The sequence below is a fragment of the Neolamprologus multifasciatus genome, chromosome 15 (assembly GCF_963576455.1).
Source record: "Neolamprologus multifasciatus chromosome 15, fNeoMul1.2, whole genome shotgun sequence".
NCBI classification, from domain to species: Eukaryota; Metazoa; Chordata; class Actinopteri; order Cichliformes; family Cichlidae; genus Neolamprologus; species Neolamprologus multifasciatus.
This window is the reverse complement of record NC_140453.1, coordinates 22954078-22967686: the sequence shown is the minus strand read 5'-3', so window position 1 is coordinate 22967686 and position 13609 is coordinate 22954078. Positions and strand designations below refer to the sequence as shown.

Here is a 13609-nt window from a genome sequence, read left to right as displayed (position 1 = left end):
CACCACCAGCTGGTTTCCTCCGTTTCAGAGCCCCGGAGCCTCGACTTCAAAGACCGCTGAGACAGATAAAACACCTCAGCCTGTGAATTGTAAACGACATACCGAGTTGTATGGTATTACAAGGTCATGTAGCTGAGAGAAGAGGCTTACTAGTGGTCCATCAACAGGAGTTTAAAGTGAAATCGGAAATGCACTAGTTTAGCAGCAGCTGAGAGACCAAGAAGGGAACAGCTAATGGCAATTTTTTGGACAACTTTTTGACTGCTTGCTTTTGCCAGTAAAACTCATCAAGAAGTTGTTTTTGGCGATTTTTTAGATTGACAAAGAGTAAGTTTCTTAAACAAAACTGTGGATTTTTCTTTTTGTGTTGGACAAATTATCAGTATATTCTAATCATCTGAGGTAAAGAGGTTCATTACACGTGAATGTTTTCTATTTTGGGTGTTGATTGACTCTTAGGTTGTATCACATCCGCCATCATTAGGATTCAGAATTCTTCCTGTTCAGGATTCTTTTAAAATGTCACTGGAAATCTTAAGCTAGATCACAGTTGAAGATTTTTGCATGGTTTATGACATGAGCCAGTTACTAATGGACAGTACTGGCTCATTCTGGAGCCATTTGGGTAAATGTACACATACAGATGTGTTGGCTGTGGCATTGCAGTCTTGTGCGCCGCTATGGCACAATCCTGCCGCAACGATCAGGGTAAAATTGATTGCATTGGAAACAATAGCTCAAATTAACAGACCTTCATTTGGATGGAGTGATCCTGTCTTTCACTGACATGTTTAGAAATATGGCTTGGCGAAGACAGAGAATTTTTGGACATATCTACCACTGACAGACTGTATTACCAAAGGCCAATTTATCATGGACAAGAACCCAGTGAGGGAATTTTTTGGATTCTCCTGAGATGGTGCATTAGGCAGCTGTGTTTTGTAAAATATTCAACCAATTTAAAAATGATGCGTTTAGTAATCCGACGATCATTTGGCAAAAGGAACGTAGATACATTGTAACTATGTATTACATTTTATTTTTTCGTCCTCTAAACTTCATAGTAAATGGACTAGTTTTTATATGATGCTGTTCTGCTCTACTTGAGCACTTGGATACAACATGCCTCATTCACACACATGGGTGGAAACTTGGGATTTAGTATCTTGCCAGGGATTGAACCACCAATTTTCTGATTAGTAGCTGACCTGCTCTAGCTGCCCCCAACCTTATAGCTCCTGGTATTTCCCAATGGTCTCCCGTCTGAGATCAGACAAGATTGGGCTTGCTTACACTTGATGTCCAGCGACATATGCTCGAAATGCAAAGCAGATACAGGAATATTTATACATTCCAGTCAATCTTGGCCACTTTCTCGATCAGTTGGAATTGTTGACCCTATGACTAAGGAAAGACACTTCCTCCTCAAACATAGAAGCTACATTAGAAATGATATTATATTAAAAAAAAACATGTTGGCAAAAGATCATAATGGTATTGAAAACCTCAGCAGATCTTTGGGATGGATTTTTATTGGCAATGTTTGAAGTTGTAAGACATGGTTGCTGCCTTCTTTGTATCTTTCTGTTTCTATGCCGTTCCCCCTTCTTTCTTTCTGTATTCATGTACTTAAGTAAAATAATGGATACAAATTGTGTATATTGTGAAATACGACAATACAGGATTTAAACAGATAAAATGGAGAGAAAAGTGAAAAAGAATAACCAAAAAGTTGCAGACTTTTCTTGGCGGTGGCTCACAGGCTTCAAACGTCTCACTCAGCAGCTGAGAAAACGAATCCTACCAACATTAAATGGGCTCATGTCACGGTTTCAGACCTCCTCGATCGGCAGGTCACAGCCTTCATCTCAGTAAATTCGTCCCTCTGTCACGAGGCTGCAGATAGAAAAAAAAACCCAATCTGGTGGAGTGTGGCGCTGCGAAGTCCTCAGGTCACATCACTCGGGCTGTAGGACAGATGGTTTGTGCCTCAGATCTCTATCACCTCTGGAAATAGTGAATTACCAACATAATTATCGGAGCTCTAAAATTTAAAAAAAGCATTAAAGACTTTTTTCTTGCGAAAAAAGACAAAAAACAAACCTGAGAAAGTTATGTATGCACAAACATAGAAGTGAAACAACATGAAACCACCAAACTTTTTCTGCACAAATCCTGGTAGAACACGTATGAATTATAAAAACCAGGTGAAATATATATCAAAGCAAGCCTGCTGTATCTCCACTGAAGTAGACTGGATCACAGAGGTTTTCCCTCAAAGAAGATCTATTTGAAATCTGAATATGAGAATTTATATATATGTTCATAATAAATGTATATATAGAGATTATATACATATTATATATATATAGAGAGATTTATTATGAAATTTATTATGAAATCCAAGCACTTGGATTTCATTGGAGTATGTCCAAAATAAGCATAAAATATATTTTTTAAGTGTAGGTGGTTGGTCTGTGTGTGCGTGGGGGAGGGCGGCATGCAGAGGGTGCACAGCTAAGGACAGCATTTCGATAAAGCCTGTGGTAACAAAGAGATAATGAGGAGGGCATGATGGTGAATCACTGGCAGGGCAGACGGATGGCGCAGCGAAGGGCACAGAGGAAGCTCGGGAATTTCAGTGTTGGGCGAAGAAAGAGTCAAACGGGGGGAAAAAGAGTGTCATTATAGGAAACGCACACCTGTTTATTAATGGTTTCATGTTGGTGAGACGACAAAGATGGGATTTGCTACTATTGTAGTATTGCACTTACATCCTTTTTCGTTACTCTGGTTTTACTGTTACTCCAAAAAGTGTTTATTCAGGCTTAAGGAGTTGCAATGTCGATGCATTTAAACTAGATTAACTCTATTTTGCTGTTGCTTGCTGGTAATTCAGCACAGTGATTCAGGTAGATCAGTGAAAGGGAAAATATTCATTTATTTATTTATTTTATTTCACTGTTTTTTTTCTCTATGTAATTAAAGACTGTTTAATAACATTGCACTCTTTTTTGTAATGATCCTGAGTGTGTGACATGCGCTGCAAATAAAGGCTGCATGTAGTTTCTGGGTCTGAAAAGTGACGTCGGGGCAGAAGTGGCAGTCATGTTTTATGCTTTATTGTTAATTTGACTCTAATTGCAATGTACAAAACAACCGTCTTTTTAGTTAGAAAATTAGATAATATTCCCATTGTCATCATTTTGTTTTTACTGAAACCTTAAACCATGTGAGCATTCATTTACCAAAGGTCTGCCTTTTATTTGGAACCAGAAACCTCACCCCCTGTTGGCCACTGGAAAAACTGCAGCTTGTGGTACTGCTATATTGTCTTGACTTTGCAGATCCAGAGGATTTGGCCGTCTTTGTATACAATCTACTGTGTTCTGTCAAGTTTTTTTGGCAGTAGCAATAAGAAAAGAACCAACATTTTATTATTTAAGTCAGTCAATAATATTATATATAATTTTCTTATCTCATGGACAGACACCAGTACAGTGCTGGACTGCAGCAGGCGATCGCAGTCCTTGTTCTGCTCTGCAGCCTTGCTTAGTTACAAAGCAGTGGCAGCAGCTCTCCAGCTGCTTCAGGTTTTGGTTTGAGTGGACTTCCAGCTCACAGCGCATCTCAAAAGAACAAGGGCTGCTGTTTCCAGCTGCAGTTCAAGATGGTGGGCATAAAATGGGACTTGAGACAGCCGAATTACATTGAACGTGAAAAAGTGAGCGGCGTTCTTGTGCAAGACAGGTTGCTGATTCGTGAGGGACTGAATTTCAAAATAAGAATAATGGTATTGTCCACCAATCCTTCAGTCGTCATAACAGATAAAAATACAAATGAATTGCAAATTTTACTTTGGTGGCTGACCAAAAAAAAAACCCCTGAGCAACCTGTCCAAGTACAGTGTGCATGAGAAACCCTGGAGTGTATATCACTGTAGAGAATACTACATACCACAATGTGTTACATTAGTGTGCTGTTTATGTGCAGTTTGAGTTTCCCATGTGGAAGATTTTGTGTGTTTATATGGGATTTGTTGGCAGTAAGCTTTATCCCTTTGTCTCGTCTTATTCCCCAAACCCAACCTCCTGCTTTGAGGATCCATTCACAATTTCTCCCTATTTCTCCCTATTGTTCTGCTGGGATCAATAACTTCTTGAGGCAGAGACGCAGTTAGTGCTTTCAGTGCTGCTGAATGAGTTTGGGGAGGAGACAGTCAGGTTCAGAGTCACTGTCTCTCTCCCTTTCTCCATGCTTCTGATTCTCCCTCCTTCCCCTACCTCTCTTTCTCTCTCTCTTTACCTCTCTCGCTTTCTCTCTGGAGGATGTCACCATGGCGACAGCACTGTGCGGATGCTGCAGTATGAGGACCAGGAGGGATGCAGCCTGTCTCCCATGGCAACTGCTAGTATACGATGTGAACATTGTGTCGCCCACACCACCTCCCCCCCACCAACTCCTTGTATCACTGTCACCACCCAGTCTCTTATAGATCTCCTCTGTCACCTCTGGCACCAGAGCTGAGGGCACTAATCCCACCGAGCCACACATGCTTGGATATAATTATCACACAGCTGCCGGTTTATTAACATAAGTAATAGCAAATGGAAAGCTGATTTTAATAAACAATAATTTATCCTGTTAATGGGGAAAATATATAACTGTTAGTCTCACCTTAGCAATGTTTAATAATAAATGAACCGCAGTCATGTTATAATGATTTCTGATTTTGCTGACAGGTGTTAATATGTACGATTAAACTGAAGCTAACGCTGATGCTTTAAGCTCAGATAGACTGACTGCAGGGTAAACTGAAATAAACTGACTCTCTTTGTTACTTTGGTAAGTCAGCGTGTTCATGTAGAGACAGTAAATCCCTCACAGGTGTCCTCAGTGAAAAAAAAGTGACTCTTGTACTTGTTTCACACCAACACTTGGTGTCAATGCTGGTTGGAGCCCAGTTCTCCCTTGGTATCTTGAGAACCAGCAGGTTTAGTTTGAAGAAAATTATGGCAAGCAGAATCTTGTTGGATCCATCTGTTATTTATCGATGAATTGATTTTGACAGACTCAGCGTTTTTTTGGCCAGTTTTGCATGAATCCATTTCAAGACTGTGAACATGCATTACTTTGGTGGATCAGAGGTTTAAGAGCTGAATGAGAATACTCTCTAAATTGAATAATGGAAAATATTTAGAATTTTCAGCCATCTAGTCATTGACAGTAGTCGACTTGTATGTAACCTTAAGGACTCTTGAAAGTCCACTTTGAGGAAAATGGACAAAAATTGGACACTAAGGAAAAAAATCTTCCCAACGGCTTCATAGAGACAGGCATTTCAGGTATCATGATGTAGATATAAAAATGTGTAAATTCAAGGTGTGCTTAAAGACAACCGCTAGTTGTCACACACAGACAATATAAAGCACTCCAGCTTTTGTTTGAGCCTTCCCATTCTGAGCTTTTTGGCCATTGGCATTTTATTTTACTGCTTTGAAAAAGACACTGCATGTTCATTTGCTATAGCAACTCATGAGAGTTAAATCCTAAAGTGAACCCTGCTTTAATGTCTATTTGACTTTAAATAGGGCAGAAACTTAGACAGTGAATAACATGAAGAATTTAATAAGACATTAAACTAGAGATTGAGACATAAACTCCTCAGAAAAGTGCTTAATTAAATACATAATCAAGAGCAAACTATCAATTTTTTCTCACAGACTGCAACACAATGTTACCTCTATTTGCAAATCGCCACCTGCTGGCCATTAAAAAGACACTGAGACAAAAAGGAATATCAGGTGTAACTTTAAGAGACCAGAATACACTGTTCCTTTCCATACAGAAAAATAATGCCCTGTAAACAATTGATAATCTACAGAAGTCCTCATAGAAATGATGATAAATATGTGGGTGTCTTTGTTAGGCACCTCCACTTGTCCTCATAGCCACAAAAATGGACTGCAGTTTGTGTCACAGAGGCAGTAATGGACTCTGGCTGTCCACAAAACACACAGAGTGTCCACTTAGACACAATAATGGTAAGCTGTCATGCAACACTGTGTAGAGTCCACTGTTGCGTTGCATTCTTTATTTTAAGAAAACAATATCTGATGTTGGATATTCTAAACTGCACCGAGATCCAGATCCTCATATAGATAAGCAATAAATTATTAAGTGATTCAGCCCACAGTATGTATTCAATCATAATGCTTCAAGACTGCAGCACACCAGTTTAAAATGAAGAAAAAATGTGGTGTGTAAACCCACCCTCTCTTGTTCCCTCTCTCTCTCTCTCGCTCTCTTTTCCTCCCCGTAATTACCATGCGTAGTCTCTCGCCCTTGTCTGCAGTGTTCCCTCGTTTCTGATCTGCTTTAATTACCACTGGAATTTTAATTGGCGGGAGACAGCAAGGTGGCCGAGGTCACACTTGCACACATGCACAGGCAGGAAGGAAAGTTGGCAGCCTGACAGCCTATAAGGTAAAAGACGAAGGGATCATTTGAGGAGAAGCGTGTTTGCATGTGTGCGCGTGTCATCTTGAAGGAATATTCACTGCAGTGGTTTGTAGTGAATGAGCAGCTTTTAATCACTGTGCTCGCTCTGTTCTCCTTCTACACTCAAATCTGAGTTTTAAAAAAAAAATCCAATGTTGTTGAAATATTTATGCAAAGCATTTAGTAAATAAAGAATAAAATAATAGATGCCTTTTATTTCCCAAATCAGTGATTTTATATAATGAAATATAATGATGCAATTTTATACATGATTTCTTGCAGACTAGCCATAGATTCATCTGTATATTAAGCTATACTGACTTTTAAAATGCTGGTAATTAAACCATTACTTGAAAAGCTGTCACATGACTCAGGCATCTTATTTAATTGTAGACCAATCTACAGACATCTATCTAAAAAAATCTTGAAAAAGCAGTCATACAACAGCCAACTGATGGACGGTGATTCAGAATTCATCACATTTCATGAACAGTCCTAAAAGCCCTGAGTTCAGTGTTTTATGCTGTTGACAATAATCTTTTATTACAGTGATTAGAGCATGCTTTATTAGTGGTTTAGTGGTTTGCATCATATCTATCCAATAGACTCCATTTTATTCATGTAAATGGAGAGTCCTCTTCAGACACTAAAGTTAGTTATGGCATTCCACAGGGTTCAGTGCTAGGACCAATTCTGTTTACATTGTACATGCTTCCCTTAGATAATAGCATTATAACAGTATACATTTTCATTGCTTTGCAGATGACACCCAACTCTATCTATCCATGAAGCTAGATAACACACACCAATTAGTTAAACTGCAGGAATGGCTTAAAGACATAAAGACCTGGATGACCTGCTTCTAAATTCAGATATAACTGAGGTTATTGTACTCGGTCCTAAAAATCTTAGAAATATGGTGTCTAACAAGATGCTTGCTCTGGATAACATTACCTTCAGTAACACTGTGAGGAACCTTGGTGTCGTTTTTGACCAGGTATGCCCTTCAATGCACATATTAAACAAATATGTAAGACTGCTTTGTTGCAGATTAGAAACATCATTTATCTGGGTAACTTTGAAAAACAAGTTCATGAATTTATTAATTCTAGGCTGGACTACTGTAATTCATTATTCCCAGGTTGTTCTAAAAGTTACCTACAAATTCTAAAACGTTATATTCTAATGGATAAAACAAGGGGGTAGAGAATTTGTGAGAAACAATTGCTAAATATACTGTAAGACATTAAGGGATATAAGTGGGTTCAAGGAAACCTGTAATACAGTGATCTATTGAATATGGCCAACACAAGGTCAAGCTCAGGCTTCACTGTTGAACATCAGTTACGGCAAAGGATGCTTTAAAACATGTATTGTTGAAACATTTATTCAAAGTTTCCCTGAATGTAACAAAAGGAAAAAGGGACAGGTCACGTTCTTGTATACTTTCAGAAAGATTGGATTTGGCATTTTCATGGTGCTTTTAAGGACAGGCTGACGGTACACACCTACCTCTACAGATTTTCCCTCTTTGTCAGTTTTTTGAGAGCAAGAATTGGCTGAAGCTACAGCAGGAGATTCAGATTCAGCTGCCTGTTTTGTTTTTCCAACATCAGAGTTTGAGTTTCAGACCGTTCTGGCAGCTCATATAAACAGACCGCAGATTGGAGAGCATCAGGTTAAGGTTATGTACACTGGTCTGAGGTCAGTGCATCAGAAACCTGTGCCAGCAAAGACAGACTGCATCTGTTGTGTTAATGCTAATAAGCATACTACTGATGAGATGTTTCAGAACTAGCATGACTCTGACTCAATTTGGTAGAAAACAGTGTTTGCATGTGGGACTGTTTCAAATGTCTTTATTCATGTTGCCAGATGAAAAGAGACAGGAAAGCAAAGAAGTAAACAAACCCATTTTTTAATAGACTGCTTGTGATAAAATGAGCTCATTATCGCCTAATGAGGCTGATTCCTTCAAAAACTGTCTGACTGACTCTTGGCCTCGTATTTTCATTCAGTTAGGAAGTGTAGCAGACAGACGCACTACAATGTGCTAAGAGTTTTGCAAGCTACAAATGTGTGTCATTACACCATTTATGGATTTTATCTGCTTTAATCAGATGATTGATGTCACTCAGGTCTATTTTCAGCAATTTTGTACACTCATTTGGTCACTTCTGAATGTTTCTTTTAGCATAACAGATTTACTTCTTGGTCTTCAGATTATAAGATAATAGGAAGCTACTTACTCCTGCTTGAGAAACAAAATATATGTAGTCAAATAAAGTCACTTTTATTTGTGTAGCTGTTTTGCAAAACAGCAGGAGTTAACCCGAAATGCTTTCCAGCTGATTGTACAAAAGAAGCATACAGAATAGATAGTGACAGCACCGAATAGCTAGTGCTAAAGACTTTGAAAGAAACGACAAGAGAAACATGACAACCACAAAATGTAAAAGCCACAAAACATGGTGGCAAATAGCGTAAATAAAGGAATACACTGTAAAACAAAATCGGTACAACTATGTCCCAGTAAGTTTCTTTCTTTTCTTTTCTGAACAGTAGTTTATGTGCATTTCAAAGCAAAAAGAAAAAAAAAGAATCGTTATATGTAACTAAGTGTAAAGTATTAGAAATCTTTAAAACTACAGTTCAGTGAACTGTTTTAAGATAAAGAAATTTACAGTATTTCATTTATTTATCTATTCTTCTATACATTTTAACCACACATTTAATTGTACCATTTAGGGAAACCTTTGTTAGAAGAAAATTACAAGCATTTGTTTTTTTTGTTTTTTAACAGTGCAACTTACTAAATGTAAGTTAAATGTAAACAGAGTCCAGTAACTTAACAGAGTAACATGAACTGAGTAAAAATAGATGGCTTTTAAGACCTAATCTAGCATTTTTAACACCTGGACTAGACTTTATGTGGACTGTATGTAGACTATTGCAGATCTTGGGGGCAAGCACAGAGAAAGCATGGCCACTTTGGAGAGATGAGGACTGAAAAATGTTGGTGGGAGGATGACCTAAGAGACGTGAAAGCATAAAGCAGCATTTTAAAATTGTTTCTAATACAGTTTCATAACATTTTAAAACCATTAGTGTATTTCACTGCCAGCCTATGTAGTTCAGCCAAAACAAATATGCACGTGTTGTCTTTTCTAAACTCTAAAAAAATAAAAAAAACTTATTGTATGACCTTATTTAACCTTGTTGTGCAACCTTAATATTATGGTACAAAAAATGATATTTAAAAAAAACCAAAAACTTCAAAATTTGACATTCTTGGCATTGGTAGGGGTGCACCCATTATTATTATTATTATTATTATTATTATTATTATTATTATTATTATTATTATTATTATTATTATTATTATTATTCACACACTTAATTGGCATTTGTGCTTGGCATTTGTGCTGCAATTTTTTAGTCTTACTGTCGCCACTTACCCTAACATGCATGTCATTGGACTGTGGGGGGAAACAAGAAGAAGAACGTAACGAGCTGAACCTGAAGCCTATTTGCTGAAAAAGATCTCAATTCTGCACCACCTTGCTGCCAATGTACAAGACTAAAATAGAATTAAACTTATATAACTTAGAATTTGTTCATGCATGTCTCTTAATGCATCACTCTAAAATCTAGGATCTATGTACCGTTTACTACATAGAGGACATATTTAGTTACTTGGCCCTCAAAAAAGGTTCATATAGTAACTTGAGGGCCAATATTTAGCCCTACAGAGTTTGTGTGTTTGTATCTGTAGGGCCAAAAATGGACTTTTACTATACCTATTTTTTTGACAGTACAGTGAAAAGCCTAGCACCTGGGTTTTGAACCATTTCAATCAAGAAAGGTTAAAAATTAAAAACTGTTTTAGATACTTTGCCTGAATATAATAAATGTTACACATATTTAGCGTTATTCTTTGATTCTTTCTTTGTGGTTCGCATGTTGCCCAGCTGCCCTTGCCTACCTGACCCTCACCATTTATCCCGGCTTGGGAAGCGGCTTGTTGCCCCCTGGGGCTGGGTTGCCGCTTTCTTTAGGGGTCTGTGGTGAACTCTAAAGGGAACCGTCAAGTAGGGGAAGAAGATATGAAATGTCACATTTATTGTTGTTATTTTTATCATTAGGGAGATAAATATCCTTAAGGAGGGGTAGATTTTTGTTGTTGTAGCAGTTGCTGCTTGTTTGCATCACCCACGCACGATCCCTCATTTCTCAAACTGGGATTTTTTGGCTTCGGTAGCAACAAAACCTAAATTCTAGGCTTCAAATCATCCCTTCGGAAAATGCAGAGGGATCACAGGAACACTACAGACGTGTTCTTTCTAGGTTAAGAAACTCTCTCTTAATGAGCTGCTTGCACTTTACTGCTTTAGGAAGGTTTCAGAATGATCTCAGAAAATTCCTGGGATGGTTTCTTCATGGCCAATGATTTAGCAGTGAGTTCAGTAATATAGACCAACGCCGATAGGCACTTTCCTACATTGTTGTTGAGCCGGTGAAATTAAAAGAAGAAAGTCTTTTGCGCAGGTTGGTGCAAAAAACACACAGCGGTTTTTGTCAGAAAGACACAGCCACCTCCTCCATCTCGCCCTCCAAACATAAAATAAGCTCTTTCATATGGAAATGGACTAATTGATTTCCTAAAATCCACATTAAAGCCGTGTATAATTGTGCTCACTGTTTTGGAGCAATTAAAGCAGAATTTTCCCAACAGTTAATGACTATTATGGGATTTGCGTAATTGAGGCCCCGCTTGAATAAGCTTTGTTTGGGGTTTTTTTTCTCGCAGCAGATTCTGGGCCTCAGCGAGAGCGAGTGGAAATCCACTGCAGTGTCTTAACACATGAGCACACAGCAGTGGGAGTCACAGCTCTTTGACCTGTGAACCTGGTGCACACAAAGCCATTCACACTCATGACCCTCACAATGTCCGCACACATCACACTCTTGGTTTCTCTGCTTGTTTGAGCTAAAAAGAAATAGTTTGCAGGGCAAATCTGACAAGACTGAGCAAGACTTTGCTTTGTTTAAATGTGTCATTGGTATTCTTTTTTCATGCTTTAATTCCATAAATGCATGACTAAATAAATGTTGCACTGGTGCCTACACAGAGTAAGTAAGTAGTCTGAATACTTACATGATTAAAAAGTCAAGATGCTGTTCATGTGTGTTCTGTGAGAGTAGACTAGACTTATCCAAGCAGGCCAAGGCTAAATATTATTCTGACAATGAGTCCCGGTCAATAATTCTCAGTCTGAACTGAACATTTCATTTGTTCAGTTCAAAGATGTATAGAGGCACGAGGTATTACAGTTTAAAATTTTTCCAAGATAGATTTCTCTTGACTTCTTATATTTATTTATTTATTTTATATTTATTACATTTCCAGTAGGATTTATGTGTTTCGGTTTAGATTTTGCTGCTGGAGCAGTTTCTGTTACATAAATGTTGGTATGTTGCTCAGTGTGTTAAAACATTCATCTGAAGACTCCTCGTGCTGTTCACCTTACTAACAAACACTAAACATTTTATTAAAATTGTTTTCTACTTTTTTTGAATGTTTTTGTTTGCGCTCACGTGTTATCGACAGTATAATAACTTTTTGTGATAACAGCTTTTCCTAAATGCTGTGCGGATGTGTTCATGCCTACTGTACATGCATGTGTACATGTATAATTTGTCTGTGGAGAGGTTCACAACAAAAAAGCAACGCAGTGTATTGTCAGGAAGGGAATGAAGGAGGTGTGTGCTATTGCAGACAGCAATTCTTCAAGGCCAAAACACAAAGAACTCATTCATTCAGTCATATGTTATCTCACGGGAGCAGAAATGTGTGAAAAGCTTCCATCACAGATTTCAGAGAGAGGAGGAAGGATCCAAATGCAAGACGCATAAAGCGGACGAAACTTTACAGTAGACGTATAATTAGAGCAGGGCGATATGACCAAAAATATTTATCACGATATACATTTGAAAATTTGCGATAACAATATAACTGATGATATAATTGACACTAGACATAATACTTTACAACTCCACAACTTTATTAGTTAAAAAAAAAAACCATCAATGTATTTTCACTTAAACAAGCAGCTGTTTTTTATGTGCATTAAAGTTATATTAAAATTTAACAGTGCAAATGTAAATTCCTTGCTAACAGTTTAACCAAAAGGCTTTTCCAGTGGAAATGGGCCGACATATCCTCAGCATAACCATGTATAATATCCACAAAACTTAAAAAGAGGTTATACACACACAATAGGGTAATATTATGTTGAAGCGCAGTATGTATCACTCCGCGAGTCTCCTGCCTACGATAGCCATAATGCTCTGACAATCTATCAACCTGTGCGGGTTTGTAGCTTAGCAAAGTCGTACTAAAACATTTGACAGATTTTCGAGCGCCGTGATTGATTTTAAGTGTGCCGTATTTTCCAAAAAAACACGGTAATAACGACGGCCCGCCAGCATGCTCTACCAAAAATAGTGCTTTGTTGTGTATCTGACAGACGAAAGCCAAACCAGTTCCACACCACTGAAGTTGCAGCATTTTTGCAAACCAATTCTGGTTCATCCGTTTCATTTAACGATCCACTTTCGCTCTTCTCATTCTGCGTCGCTGCCATCTGTGTATGTAAACAAAGGCACTGCGCATGCGCGTTTTACCCATATTCTATCGGGATATTTCATTTTCCTATCGTTGCCCAACATTACACCAGTATTACCGTGAACGGTATGATATAGCCCAGCCCTACGTATAATCAATTTCAATCCAAAAGACAAAACAGCAATCATCAGTAACAACAGCACAAGTAAGCTGTTCCTGTTTTTTTGAGATGCTAGAGGAATGTCTCTGTTTTGTTTAGAAGCACATTATAAAAAGGAATTAATTGAGACATAAATTTATACCTAAAGTTTCTCAGCATAGTGTGAAAGGTAGGAACATTACTCATCACAGGTATCTGAGTTGCACTTGCCCATCTTTGAAGCTTGTGCATCAAGCTATATGCTACACATATATAACAGAACATTCCTGATGATGTGACTTTAATATCTGACTTTAGTCGCCACATTTAAAACTTGATGG

At 38.0% G+C, this 13609-nt stretch overlaps 1 protein-coding gene across 10 annotated transcripts in view; it reads left to right on the top strand.

The window, feature by feature from the left end:
- Positions 1-13609, top strand: part of myt1la (myelin transcription factor 1-like, a) — an 88877-nt gene that overhangs the window by 31943 nt on the left and 43325 nt on the right. The gene's annotated exons all lie outside the window — the stretch shown is intronic.